Here is a 15,000-nt window from a genome sequence, read left to right as displayed (position 1 = left end):
TGTATATAATATATATATATATATATATATATATATATATATATATATATATATATATATATATATATATATGACTGGTAAAAATGTTCTGTAACAACAGAATTCCATCTAATAAAAGGAGCCCATAAAAAAACACCAAAATGTAGAGAGAAAAGTACTATATTTCAGAGACTGCTGTCTCTCTCTTCAGGTATATGAATGAGAAAAGTTTACAGAAAAGGTGGTATTTATACCAAGAGATTCGTCCACAAGTAAGCCAATTTAGGTCACCCCGCTGATAATCTTCCTTTAATCTTCTTAAGCGTTGGTTGAATGAACAGATATCGTCGACGCAGTGTTCATTCAACCAACGCTTAAGAAGATTAAAGGAAGATTATCAGCGGGGGTGACCTAAATTGGCTTACTTGTGGTACGAATCCTCTTGGTATAAATACCACCTTTTCTGTAAACTTTTCTCATCATATACCTGAGAGAGACAGCAGTCTCTGAAATATAGTATTTTCTCTCTACATTTTGGTGTTTTTATGGGCTCCTTTTTATTAGATATATATATATATATATATATATATATATATATATATATATATATATATATATATTTATATATATATATATATATATTTCCAACTGGTTCTGATTTTGGTAACCTTGAGTTAATTAAGGGACCAAAATCCCAATGTCTAGTTGTTGTAGTAGTTCTAGAATAAATTAGTACAGAGGAAAACTTTGCCTGAATAACATTACTATTTCAACTTGAAACCATCTGCCTTTTATATTTTACTGTTGCTCATTAATACTAGATCTAGCCACAACAAAATTTTTGGTGCCCAAAGTGGGACCAGATTCAGTAGAGTAACTTAGAGTCTGTAATTGGTAAGATGGTGGAGGTAGGAAATATGGAAGGTGAGAGAGAGACGATGTTGGGGAGAAGTTATTTAGTCCTCAAAGGGAACAGCTGCCTGAGGCAGTGTATGCCTTAATGAAGCAATTAAGAAGATGAAAACAAAGAAAGGAAAATAACCAAAACCTTGGGAAGCTTTAGTAAACAAATAGAACTATTGTTTGGGAGGATAAAACCCTCAAATGAGCATTCAACAAGGGCAAGAACAGAAATGCCGATAGCCAAAGATTCCTGGCCAATAACTGCATTTTCCATGTCCAAAAAATATTACACTTCTGGATATTTTGGCTGTAAATAAGACAGTGAAAGAGCATAAAAGGTTGGTGAATGCTGTGCTATGAAAGTTGGAAGAAGTGGGTGTGAAAGCAAAAGTGGTGAAGTGTGAGTGGTTTTAGGAAGAGGTCGAGTTATTGGGGCATATGGTGAGTGTGTCGGGTTTAAGAAAGTCAGGAAAGTTTGTGGGGAAGATATGAGATTTTCCATCACTGAGGACAGTATTTGAGTAGCATGCATTTTTAGGATTGTTTAAGTTTGACAGGAAATAAGCTAAAGATTGTTCAAGCATACATATCTAAGCCACCGTTGACAGAATGGACTGGAAGTAAAAAGAGCACCATGCTGAAATGGGAAGAAAGAATGATAAAAAGCATTTGCAAGATTGAAAGAGGAGGTAGTAAAAGATGTGGAGTAGGTATATCCAGACTATAGTCCAAATGCAAGTAAGTTAGAAGTTTATACCAAAGGTAGTGGTACGTCAATGGATGGATGTCTTAAGCAAGAACAGTGGCGAATGGAGTTAACAGAGAGAGTGTTAGCTTATATGTCTATGGCCTTTAGCGTGGGCAAAAGAAAGTTTTCAGTGATTGAAATAGTTGGCAGCAGAGATTTTGTGTCAAAGTTTTGAGACCATTCTTGTATGGGGGTGAAATTTGTAGTAAGAATGGATCATCAGCCGCTTGTGTGTTTGTAAAGAAATGAAAAATGGGTGGATGGAAGGACTGTGAGATTGTTGGAAGAATTGATGATTTTTGATTTTGTAGTAGAGTACATCCTGGGAAAAGAAATGTCATCACAGATGTGATGTACGGGTTGCCTGGTGAGCTAACTATAGAGAAAACAGGGGATATAAATCCTGATAATCTGCCAAATGGTTAGTGGTTTGCCCTTGAAAATATGGGAGTGGAGATTCTTTGTTCGAAAGCGTGTGGACAGATTGAAAAATTTAGCAAGTGACAGATTGAAAGTGAGAGTGCCTGCAAGTATAAATGATCTCTCTGAGCAGAAGTGATAGATGAAGTCTGTAAGATGCCTGGATGTTGGGGTTGAAGAACATGAGCCAGTATTATGAGGAGTTTAAAGCGATGATGAGTCCGGGAGAGCAGCTCTGTTCCAAGGGGTGCTGACTGCAGTAAGTAAGAAGTATGAAGTGGTAGTGTATGACACTTTGGTGGCAACAAACCCATGTTGTAATGTAAAGAAGGAATGAAAGAAGATGACTGCGTGTTGCATTTGCAGTGCTCAAGTGGGGTGCACTACAACTGGGTTGCTGAGAGGACAAATTATGAAAGGGAGTGTATGGAGGAAGAAAGCATTGGGAAAGCAGAACCTTCTGCACTGTAGTAGTAGATGACCAGGGGGAAGATGAAAAAGAAAAAAAGTTTGTTTGATATCAGTGTGAAACATGATAGAAGAGATAAAATGACAGTAGGGGTTAGTGAAAACCACGGTCAGTATTGTGGATCAGTCGATACAGAGGCACAGATTTCTTTAGTAACCAAACAAGTTGTTAAGGATATAAAACGGATGAGTTGGGTTATTGAAAGAACTGTAAATATCCTAACAGAAGGGATAACACGAAGGATTTCAGGATGTAAATTAGGAAAAATTGGAGGTAGTGTAGGTTTGTGGTGTTAAGAAACAAACAAATGCCTTGTTTCCCGTTTGGAATAAATTGTTTGAGAAAGAATAAGTTGTCTGTGGATGTGAGGAAAGGATTGTTGTTGAAGAAAGAGTTAGTAGTAGCCAAGATACAGAATGAGTCGATCTGTATGGCTAGTTTGTGAGGGTTGGTTAGTATAGTTAGAGTGAAAATAAAGATGTGCTAGAAGTTAGTGGGAATAACAGCAAGTTGCTGACTTTGGAATATGTAGAAAGAATACAGTGAGGATGTTTTTCTCTTAGCAAGTTGAGAGCCTGTGTGAGAAAGGGAATACTGTTAAGGTTATGGCCGTCAGTCTAGAGAGACTACAAGAGGTTTGCTGATAGGTTTGTCTTGTGTGAAGGCATAGTCTATTTGTTTGGGAGAGTGGTTGGGTGAGTTGGTGTATGTGCCTGTATTTGGAAGTGGTGCTACAAGAATGTTTAAGTTAATACTGTAAACGATGCATAGATACGACTGGCCATATGGGGAGGTTTAACTTGGTGGAGTGTATGAAAGACAGGAGTGTTTTCGCTATATTTCAGGAGAATTTGTGCAGACTACACGTGAAGAGTGTCAGAGAGGAAAGTATCAGAATACATGTGAGCCCTCCTGTACTGAAGTTAAGTATGAAAGAAGCATTTGAGTTAGTGGCAATTGATTGTGTTTCCTTCCTGCTAACTGCAAGAAGGAATGTAGGAGCAGTAGTGATGGTGGATCACAAAGGTAAGTATCTGAGTTGAGTATCTGTGAAGAATAAACAAGGGTGGTCAGTAAAAGTTTGTTACCTGTGTGTTTGTGAAAAGACCTCTGCAAATGTTGAGTGACTAAAATGGCCTGTGTGAATGTTGAGTGACAATGGGCCTGAGTTTGTTGGAAGACTGTTTGAACAAATGTTGAGAGAAATGGGTATAGAGCATGTAATGACAACAACTCCATTACATGCCATAGGGCTAGGGGTTGGTTAGCAGAGAGAACTATTAGAACTTTGAGTTGAACTGTTATGAATGATGACTGAAACAGAGAATGGGATTTGTGGTTAGGCAAGGTTGTCTCAGTTTATAACATAGTACATAAAAACACTGGCATATCTCTGAGCGAATATATAATGAATTATGAAAAGAATTGTAAAAGCAAGATTAAGTTTAACTGAGAAGGAGTGGGAGATGTAGAGGGAAGCTAACGAAAGATTTGAGTTACAAGATTTGGGATAAAGTGTTTAAGGATAGTAACTAAAAAAGGTAGATGAACAGTAAATAAAATGCGGGACAAATATGAAGGACCATATGTAGTAAGAGGGGTTTGGTGAAATTGTTGAGTAATAGAGCATGAAAATGAAAAGGGAGAAAAAGAGGAAAAAGAAGCACATCATTATCAGTTGATGAAGTGGAGGGAGAGAACTGCCAGAATATTAAAAAATACATCCTATAATACAAGTCTTGGCAAGACAGAAAATCAAGGAAGTTGTTGATGAAGAGGAGGATAGTTTCTGGGGAATAAAACAAGTAGTGATACAAAAGGAAGAAATGACAGAAAAAAGGGAGTCTGTAAAGGAATCAGAAACTTGGAATTGGATGAGAACACTTTAGCTCGGTTGTTTGATGAAAGTTCGGTATGTGGCAAATATGATTTTGAAGGATTTGTTTGGGATGCAGAAGGATTGTTAATAGCTACTAGGACAAATGTTGAAGAAAGGAGTAATTTGATAGAGGGGCTAGAGTTAACTGATATTGAAGATACATACAGTACCTGTGGTTTTCCATTAACTGAAGAAGTGGAGAAGGTGAATGTAGGAGTAAATGTGAACAAAGAGTGGCTGGAAGTGTGGCTGGACCGGAGGAACAGAGTGGTGGAAAAGTGAGGAAAGAAGTGTTGTGTATGTTGGTATTAAGGAAAAATAGAACAACTTCAAGCCCAGGAAGTTTTTGAGTGGTCCGAGTCCAGAAGTAGAGCAGAGTAGTAACTGAAAAAGGTGAATCTGAACGACACAAAGACCGTGGACAAGAAGTCAAGGTCCAGTGAGGGAGTATGAATGGATAGCAAGGAAACGGTTTTTTATGGTTTTTATAGGGTGAAAAGAAGGAAAAAAAGTTTTTACCATCTCTGCTTGTTAAATAAGGGGAATGGTTGGTAGGTTTTGTTTTATAGAAACTTAGTCAGCTTGTGTACAAAAATTTAGCACTGATTTATTTTTAAAAGTAAATTATTTTTGCTCATTTTATTGAATTGTTACTATTTTTTTAAGTTTATTTTTTTTATTCATTTATTTTTTTATAGGTGTGAAAATCCTCCCCTTCATATTCATGGTTCTTTAAAGTGACTTTGTGATTTGAAGCATAACCTAGTTGGCAAGTGTAATACAAAGGGAACTATTATATAATATATAATACAATGTAATTTGGATATTATTTTCAATTTTGAGAAAACCTATATACCATGTTTATGGTGAATGTACTGAAGTCCCTGGTGTTAAAGTGCAAGGCATTGAGTTCAGTGTACAGACATATTGATTACTTGAACCCACGTAAAGTGATATACTGTATATGTTAAATGAAATATATTTCCTGTTTTTTGGACTAGATTGATTATTGAACGAAATCTATGTGAATGAACAAATTCCACGTGTGTACGATAATGCTGCCGAAACAAAATGGTCGAGGAACTCCCTTACGTAGATGCATAATGGGATAGATGCTGACAATAGGAGAGCAAGATCTTATGGCCGGTAAACTAGCATCAGGCCAACCAAAGGGAGAGCGGGAGGATGGTGGCGAGTCTACTGAGTTGGCGGTGCTCAAGTTTTAAAATTGTTCTTGGCAGGCCGGGCAAATCTTGGACTTTACAGTACACTCTTTCGCAACCTGAATTATTTTTGTTTACACAGAAGCACAAAAATCTTCGTCTTTGCCTTCGTAACCTGGATTTTTTGTACATAGGGAACTTTCGTAGGTAGGGGTGGTTATGACTAGTATATTTAACAGGCACCGTTAAAACTGAAAACGCCACTAAAACGATGGCGACAGTAACCCCACCGGCTGCATGTACCTGCCTCTACTCCATGGATCATTCTGGATCTCAGCACATTGAAATTCATTCACTGCATTTATTGTGACTACATCAGAAAACAGATTATATTCTGGATCTACAAACACTAAATATCCAACCTATACATCACAAAAGAAATCCTTCCTTTCTCAAACAAGTCTAACATAAATAAATGTGAGGATTCACAGATATCTACTACCATTTGTTCAAGTTGCAAAAGCTTTCCTCACACTCAAGGTAAGAGCACCAAGGCTTCTTCATACTCCCATGACTTCTCTCCCCCAAAATTTAGTTATTTGGAACCATTTACACTCCTAATGGGTAAGGTATTTGCTTGATCAACATAATGCCAATGACACAAGGTTGAATCTCTCTACGAATTACTTAACAATCAAAGATCTAATAAAGATAAGCCAGTTCCTGAAATATTAGCTCCAAAGAAAATCACCATTATAAATTTTTGTTTGTTAAGTTTGACCCTTCAGTTCTATACACCTTCTGAAGGATGTAAATACTAAGTCTCCATTCATGTTCAGTTCTGCATAAGAAATTTACACTCACACAAATAACTGTCAAAAGAGCCCTTGCATTAACAATACTATTAGATTATGTACTACAACATGGACTTACACTCTCCTACAACACAAAACAGCAAGAAGTATGGTTCTTGTAACTGTTTCTGCTGAAATGATTGTCAAAATTGCATGAGCCATACAAGCCCTGTACTGTAATGCAAAATGTTAACTTTGTCTCTGATGAACAGAATCTGTTTAAATTAGCTTATTTATACAAGGCACTGCATACAAGTAGATTGTAAACAAGCTCATATAAAAAAGAACTGTGAATAACAAAATCATTTGCACAAATAAAAGTAGACTGCAAACAAAACTCATACAAAAAGACCTTTGAATAAGAAAAGCATTTGCACAAATAATAAATAACCAGATAATACAAAATCAACAGTAAAAATAAATAATTTAACAATACAATGAATGCACTGAGCAAAGCAATTGCCCCCATATGTCACAAAGAGAGGTTTAATATATGCAGTCCATGGCAAAATTAGGATGAATGTCAACCCTGGACAATAATTATACTATATCTATGATTATAATGAACCCTCAACATTTCAGCACAATTTCACGTATAATGCAAGAAAATTATCCCATAGCGGGGTACTGACTAGTGTGCCCTTGCATGGCACACTATATAAAGAACAAAGGTTCTTGCAGTGTATGGTTAGCCTTAGATGTGCTTTGCTTTTGCATTTTAATTTTAATCCTTTCATAATCTGGCCTAGCTGTACAACTTCTTTAACTTAGTTAAGCCCTAAGAGTCTAGGAATGTGAATCAGTGGTCTCATTACAACTAAATAATAATAATAATAATAATAATGATGTTTGAGATGAAATGGCAGCATCAGTGGAAATTGATTTATATATGGTCTTTTCAATTCTTCTTATTATTCTCTTCTCATCAGGGCCTTAGACTAAGATTTGTAACCACTTTTGTTATCATATCAATAAATTAGTATTTCTAGAAAACATTTCTTTAACCCTCTTACGCCAAAGCGGTAAAAAAAAATTGCCTCCCGTGGCCGGAGGTGTTTCAGAGTGAGCGCGGAAGCGGAAATAAAAAATATATTTTTCAAAAAATCAGCGTGCTTAGTTTCAAGATTAAGAGTTTATTTGGGGGCTCCTTTTTTGTCATTGGCTGAAGTTTAGTATGCAACCATCAGAAATGAAAAAAATTTATCATTATCATATATAAATAATGCGATATATGATAGCACAAAAACGAAATTCATATATAATTGTATTCAAATCGCGCTCGTGCGCAAAACAGTTAAAGGTAACAAGTTATTTTTTTTTCCGTTGTAATTTACACTAAATTGCGATCATTTTGGTATATAACACTTTGTAAAACGATAAAAGCAACACAGAGAAAATATTATCACAAATTAATGCATGAATTCGTAACGCGCGGACGTAAACAAATATTTTTTTCAAAAATTCACCATAAATCTAAATATTGTCCTAGAGACTTCCAATTCTTTCAAAATGAAGACAAATATTGAATATTACTATACTGTAAGAGTATTAGCTTACAATTGCAGTTTTCGACCATATCTGGGACGAGTTAATGTTGACCGAATGTCGAAATTTTTTTGATATATATTATTATTTTATATGCAATTATTTCGGAAATAAGAAAAGCTACAACCTTCAATATTTTTCGTTTTATTCTACATGAAATTGCGCATATTTTCATATATAAAACTCTATGAAATGCCTAATATGAAAATGGAGCAAATATTCCGAGAATGGGAGTACGCATTTCGGAGATTTGTGGCGGAGAATCGGCGCGTGGAGGAAGGAAAGATTTTTTTTTTTAAATTCACCATGAATCTAAATATTTTGCTAGAGACTTCGAATTTGTTTCAAGATGAAGATAATGACTGAATGTTACTAGACTGTAAGATTTTAGCTTACAATTGCGTTTTTTTCGACCATTTCGTTAGAGTCAGTTGACCGAACGTGGTTTTTATTCTATTTATCGTGATTTATATGCAAATATTTCAAAAAATGAGAAAGCTAGAACCTTCAATTATTTTTTGTTGTATTCTACATGAAATTCCGCGCACATTTTCATATATAAAACTTTATATAATTTAAAATGGTGCAAACATTACCACAATCGCACGTATGATTTTTTCGGAGGAGTTACCGTTGCGGAGGACGTAAAGAAAATGTTATTTTTTTCATAAATTCACCATAAATTGAAATATTGTGCTAGAGATTCCAATTTGTTGCAAAATGAAGGTAAATGCTTGAATATTACTAGAATATAAGCATTTTAGCTTACAATTGCGTTTTTCGACCATTTCGGTAGAGTCAAAATTGACCAAAGGTTGAAATTTTGGCAATTATCGTTATAATATGAAAATATCTCAAAACTGATAAAAGCTACAACCATGGGTTGTTTTTGTTTTTAGTTGTATTGTGCATGAAATTGCACACATTTCCATATATAAAACTTTATATAACGGCTAGTTTTAAAATGGTGCAAACATTACAACAATCGCATGTATGATTTTTCGGAAGTTAAGTTACGAGCGGACGTAAGGAAAAAGTTTTTTCATAAATTCACCATAAATCAAAATATTGTGCTAGAGACTTCCAATTAGTTGCAAAATTAAGGTAAATGATTGAATATTACTAAAATATAAGAGTTTTTAGCTTACAATTGCGTTTTTCGACCATTCGGTAGAGTCAAAATGACCGAAGGTTGAAATTTTGGCAATTATCATTATTTATATGAAAATATCTCAAAACTGATAAAAGCTACAATCATGAGTATTTTATTGTTGTATTCTGCATAAAAATGCACACATTTTTCATATATAATACTTCATGTAACAGCTAAGTTTACAATGGTACAAAATTATGTCAAAGTGACGAAATAATTTCAGAGATGTGTCACAGATACTTTTTAGTGCGGCCAAGAAAGAAATTCGCGCTTGCGCGCCTGCGTAACGATTGTAAACAAAACAACACCTTGATCCGTGAACTCCCAGCATCCCCCAAGGCGCGTGATTCAAAAGTTTTTAGGCTGGTAGGCCCATAAGTATTTTTCCGCGAATTTAAAAAAAAACTTTTGTAAGTCGACGTGAAATACGTCCAGTCGGCACACGGGAGACAAAAAATGTCGACGTAAAATACGTCCAGTCGGCGTAAGAGGGTTAACCAAGATATGAACATCGGGCAGCTATTAGCAAATATCAGCCTGATGAGAGAGAATAATAAGAAAAATTGAAAAGACCATATATAAAATCAATTCCACTGATGCTGCCATCATCTTTAACAAAACATGTTTGAGAGAGGGTCTCCTACCTTCAAATAATAATAACTAATAATAATAATAATAATAATAATAATAATAATGCCTCTTTTTGTACTGGGGTTCTGTGCAAGTGCCGGGCAGTTCACTTGCTAATTGTGGTTTATGGTTTCACTTTTCGTATTGCACTTACAAAAAGAGGCATGATTCAGTAGCAAAAGCCCTCACTGGAGCCTGTGCAAGAAAACATCAGCTACCTTGCAGTAATAAGTGGTACGAGCACCAACCTGAAGGAGTGATAGAAAACGATCAGGCAAAGATCCTCTGGGACTATGGTATCAGAACGGATAGGGTGATACGTGCAAACAGACCAGACGTGACGTGATTGATTGACAAGGTCAAGAAGAAGTATCACTCATTGATGTCGCAATACCATGGGACACCAGAGTTGAAGAGAAAGAGAGGGAAAAATTGGATAAGTATCAAGATCACTGAAAAATAGAAATAAGAAGGATATGGGATATGCCAGTGGAAACGTACCCATAATCATAGGAGCACTAGGCACGATCCCAAGATCCCTGAAAAGGAATCTAGAAAAAACTAGAGGTGAAGTAGCTCCAGGACTCATGCAGAAGAGTGTGATCCTAGAAACGGCACAACATAGTAAGAAGAGTGATGGACTCCTAAGGAGGCAGGATGCAACCGGAACCCCACACTATAAATACCACCCAGTCGAATTGGAGGACTGTGATAGAGCAAAAAAAAAAAAAAAAAAAAAAAAAAAAAAAAAAAAAAAAAAAAAAAAACACAATAATAATGATATAATGATAATGATGATGATAATGATAATGATGATGATGATGATGATGATAATAATAATAATAATATATGCAATACAATTATTCACATAAATGATTACCAGAAAAAGACAACTCAAATTTTGACTGAGAAGAAATTACTGTAATACTTACTTTTTCTTGATAAATTCATCCACTTCTTCCTGTAATGTGTTGGAGGATATAAATTATGCAATTCATTTGCCATCAATCAAGATTTCTTCAAAAGGCAAGGTATCTGGAACCTAAAAATAAACAAGGCAAAAGCTTCATGAAGATGAAATAAATCAACAAAAACTCATAAAGTAAATAATCAATCTAAATTTTCAAATATATAGCAAAATTCAAGATAGTTGTTGCAGCTTCATAACAAGGAAACAATTGTTGACACTTAGTAACAAAGTGGTTAATTTGTTGCAAGTTGGTAAATGCAGGGAACTCCCCACTCATCTGTCTGAAACCCATTACCTTTTCTTTCAGTAATAAATACTATAAGTTAGTTTATCTGGAATTATGGTAAAAAGATTGGTTTTGTAAAGCTAGAAAACCTACAAATTATCCAAAATTTGCTATTTGTTCTTACAAACCATCAACTTTCAAATAGAAGAATTACTCCTATGGGGGTTGGGGAGTATAATCCCTCATGATTGCCTAGTAAAATTCAAAAGTTAGACGGACATGTGAGGTGTGACCCTCTGCCACACCCTGTAAGTCTGCACTTATAGTGCAAGACTGGAGGGATAGTTAAAACACCTGCACAGAACTGTTGGATTCAGTCATGTACATGAGCAAGGAAGAGCTGATGCATGTAACCTCCTATACAGCCTGGCATGGAAGGTAAAAGCTGATAGGGCTATGTGCCCATTTATTTACACACACAAAGATAAGGCCAGGGATATCTTTGTCTTTCCAATGTATAAAAGAAAAAAATACACACACACACCAACAACAACAGGAAATAAAAGTTGGCAGGTGGAAATATCATCATCAACAAAATGGATGATAATGTTCAAGGACTACCCCCTCCCCCACCACTAAAGGAGCTGGAGAGAACACTTATCAAACATAAGACTGACAGGTGTTTGACTGCATGTGCAGCTCTTCTGCATCTGCCAATCAAGTGCGACCATAGCATGGGCTGTCCAGAGTTTGGTAATGGTAAAAGGGAAATGAAAGAAGAGACCTGGATTCAAGGCATCTTTTAAATGAAATTACAGTAACTTTAATTTTATTTAAAAGTTAGCCTATAGTTAGGGAGCATGATTAGGGTAATTTTTTGTGTTCAAACTCTAGAAATAAGCATTATTAGCAATTTCAGAGACCTTACGTGAAACTTCCCATTGCGCGAGAGGGTCTGGAACCTAACCTCGCGTAAGTTTGGGGTGTTACTGTATATAAAAATATCCTTTATTTCAGCTCAGGGCCTATACATACATCAGTGTTATTTGCAATATATATTTATTTCAACACTTCTTGTGGAACCCATGATGATGGCATGAAGAACCAGTTGGGAATGCTGATCTAGATGATGATTTCTTGATAGATTTCTTAATACTTCTCCGGGTAAAGCAGGGCATTAGTTCTTGGTCTAAAACTTGTCCTTGTCTTACGCTCAGAAACTGATTTGTCTGGGACAGTTCCGATGACCTACAATGAACACAGTTGGCTCTTTTGGGCGCCTAGAAGACCGAGATAAAATATCCTATGTGCTCTTCTTTTCTGCATGTCGGAGGCTATACCAAAGGAGATAAAAGTAAAGCTGATCTTTGAAACTGGTGTTCCTCCATTGGCCATGAAAGAGCACCAAAGGTCTTGCTTCTCAAGAGATTTGCATTGTATAAAGAGAAGCTAATTCATGGGAGGTATCCTGATGCTTTTATCTATACAGAAAAGCACTCCCAACCAATCTGAAGAGAAATTCTGTGGGAGCACTGTGCATTCCATAAACTTCCTAGCCAGGGCGGCTAACGACCAATCCAGAAAACTCATCACCTCAAATACCTTAAAAATATTTTTAAGTAGATGAGCTAAATCAGCAGCCGAAAACTTAATCAAGGTCGCATTAAAGGCTGACCTTTCTAGCTGAATCCACAAGTCCAGAAAAGTTCCCTGGGAGGAGGCAGACACTTCCTGAGAAGGAGCTTCTCCTGTGGCAGCTTTACCTTGTTCCTTCTTCAATGACAGCCATTCACCAACAATTTCACCAAAGGCTTTTTTGCCAAAGAAGAGAGAAACCAATTAGGAAGTCTCGCATCGCTAGTCGAATGGGCTTCCATTAAAAAAAGAAGGTAAGGGAGGTGCTGTTGGAGAGAAAAACGAGGTCTAGGTTGTAGGGGAGTGTCTGTTTCTTCTTCTTTCTTCAGAGGAAAATTAGAGATAAAGCCAAATCCAGAGAGTCTTGACGAGTCAAAAGCAGCTTGTTAAGTTTCAAAATGCTATCCAGCTTACTCTGGATAGGATCCGGAAAGCGCTGATATATCCTGAACTTGAGCTGTCTGAGCTCCAATACTAGCAGTCACTTGTATATGCTGAGACTGCCTGGGATTGGGCACCAGTTCCGCTGCAGCATAACCAGGGACTCTGGTGCCAGTTAAGTGTCTATCACCTGAGACTCTTGTGGTAAATCATTAACGGGAGCCTTTGGGAGTTGTGGTGCTACTGTCTGATCCACTACTAGAGGAAACTCGACTTCTAAAGGAAGGCCTGATGCTGCTTGATCCGCTGGATGCTTACGTTCTTTAGAAGAGCTTCTTATCCATGGAGGACGAAGCGCCCATTATGAAAAAGACTGGCATTTCAGTGCTCTGGGACAGTCTCCTGAAGAAAGGTTGTCCAATGAAAAGCGCTCCAGACTATCCCAGTGACTACATGAAGGTTGCTCTTGTTTTCTTACAAGGACAGGAAGAATGACGCACATCCACTGCTCTTCTTTTCAAAGGGCACAATTCTCCACAAAGCAGCCATGGTGCCGGGAGACGCACCTTTCCGAATTCAACATCATCTTATGGAAATCACTGAAAATCCTTTCAAATGCGCTCTAGTTGCAATCCAGGATTCAACAACAGGTTGAACAGAGGGGGCGACTAGCTGGGGGGGCAGATCCCACCGACCTCCCTTAGACTCCCAGTTTCACTCCTACCTAGGTTTGGGGGAGTATGTCAGGGACTTTGGCCTAGGAGAATCGGCAGGCAGAGCAGCCACCTCCTCCACAAAAACTTTACTAGCACTGGGGATTACCGGGCACTATAAATCACCTTCTTTTCCATAGGTATCTTCACCGATAATGCTAACTGTGCAATCGCTTCTACAACCATTCAAACTGTTTATCTATTTTGCAATTGAGACTGGTTATGGTGTTGGGTTGGGAAACTTGGGATCCGGGCAAAGGCAGTTGATGGGAAAGGATAATGGCATCAAAGGAACATCACAGTCGGATTTAGTAAGACAATTCCTAACTAGACAAAGCTTTTCTCTTTTAGTCCCCAGACAATTTTTTCAAGTGAGAGTCTAGTTTCTCCACTTATTACTGTCCCAATCAGCACATTCTTGATATCTTAAATCAATAGTGTAATTCTGTCCTCTAGAAGTCACACATTTTGTATGAGAGTTGTAAGTGTTCTTAGTTAAACAAGTATTACAGCCTGTTCTGCAACACTTAATAGAAGAATACTAGTGTCAGAAATCTTGAGAAGTCAAATTTGGGAATACAAAGAAAAAAACTTCAAGTCTAAATCAGCTAACATGGCTTCAAAAAACCCCTATCATAAGCTAAATATGCTGAAAGGCAACCAAAAAAGTGACTTCACCAACTGATGCGATATTAACAAATAGAAAAGTCCGAATTCCAAAAATTTAACAGCAGCCAACTACAGGACTTCACCCATCAGTCGGCAGAAACAAATTGAAGCTCTTGTTATGTTGTAACTCTCATTCCCCCAAAGGCGGTGGGCAGGGATTATTCGTCTAACCCCAAACAGTCTAGCATGACCCATGGGTTTCAAAATATAAGTGCGGAAAGAGTGAAACTATTAGCTATGTAATTACTGAGTAAGTACATACAGTGGGTCATCCCTTAGTCACGGAACAGCAGTTGGCGGATTAGTTAGCCACACAGTTTTTTTCATTGGACTGCTTCTCAGTCCATATCACAGGTATGAATTGCTGATTTGTACGTGTTGCGTAATGATGTTTATTGGTAGGCTAGGCCTTGGCCGTGGTGAGATAACCATCGACATATATGAAAAGATTTACATTATAAAAACAGACAATAAAAGTAATAAAACCATTTCCACCACCTTATAGTATATTATTGACATATCTCCGTAATAAATAGTCTATTCAAGGAACAATTTCCATATCAATGAAATCAACCTTAACACTGAACGGCAAGGAAACAAACAAAAATGTAACTATCCAATTATATAATTTCATTCACAGCAACATTTATTGTTTAGTAGCCC

The 15,000-nt window shown here is 36.8% G+C and overlaps 1 long non-coding RNA gene across 1 annotated transcript in view; it reads right to left on the bottom strand.

The window, feature by feature from the left end:
- LOC135202564 (uncharacterized) overlaps positions 1-10,787 on the bottom strand; it is a 20,168-nt gene extending 9,381 nt beyond the window's left edge. The window contains exon 1 of the long non-coding RNA XR_010311765.1: positions 10,676-10,787. This is a non-coding gene — a long non-coding RNA (uncharacterized LOC135202564). The remainder of the gene's footprint in view (positions 1-10,675) is intronic.
- Positions 10,788-15,000: the final 4,213 nt, after the last annotated feature.

The sequence above is a fragment of the Macrobrachium nipponense genome, chromosome 30, assembly GCF_015104395.2.
Source record: "Macrobrachium nipponense isolate FS-2020 chromosome 30, ASM1510439v2, whole genome shotgun sequence".
NCBI lineage: Eukaryota > Metazoa > Arthropoda > Malacostraca > Decapoda > Palaemonidae > Macrobrachium > Macrobrachium nipponense.
The sequence above is the reverse complement of the archived record's forward strand: the minus strand, read 5'-3'. Positions and strand labels throughout refer to the sequence as shown.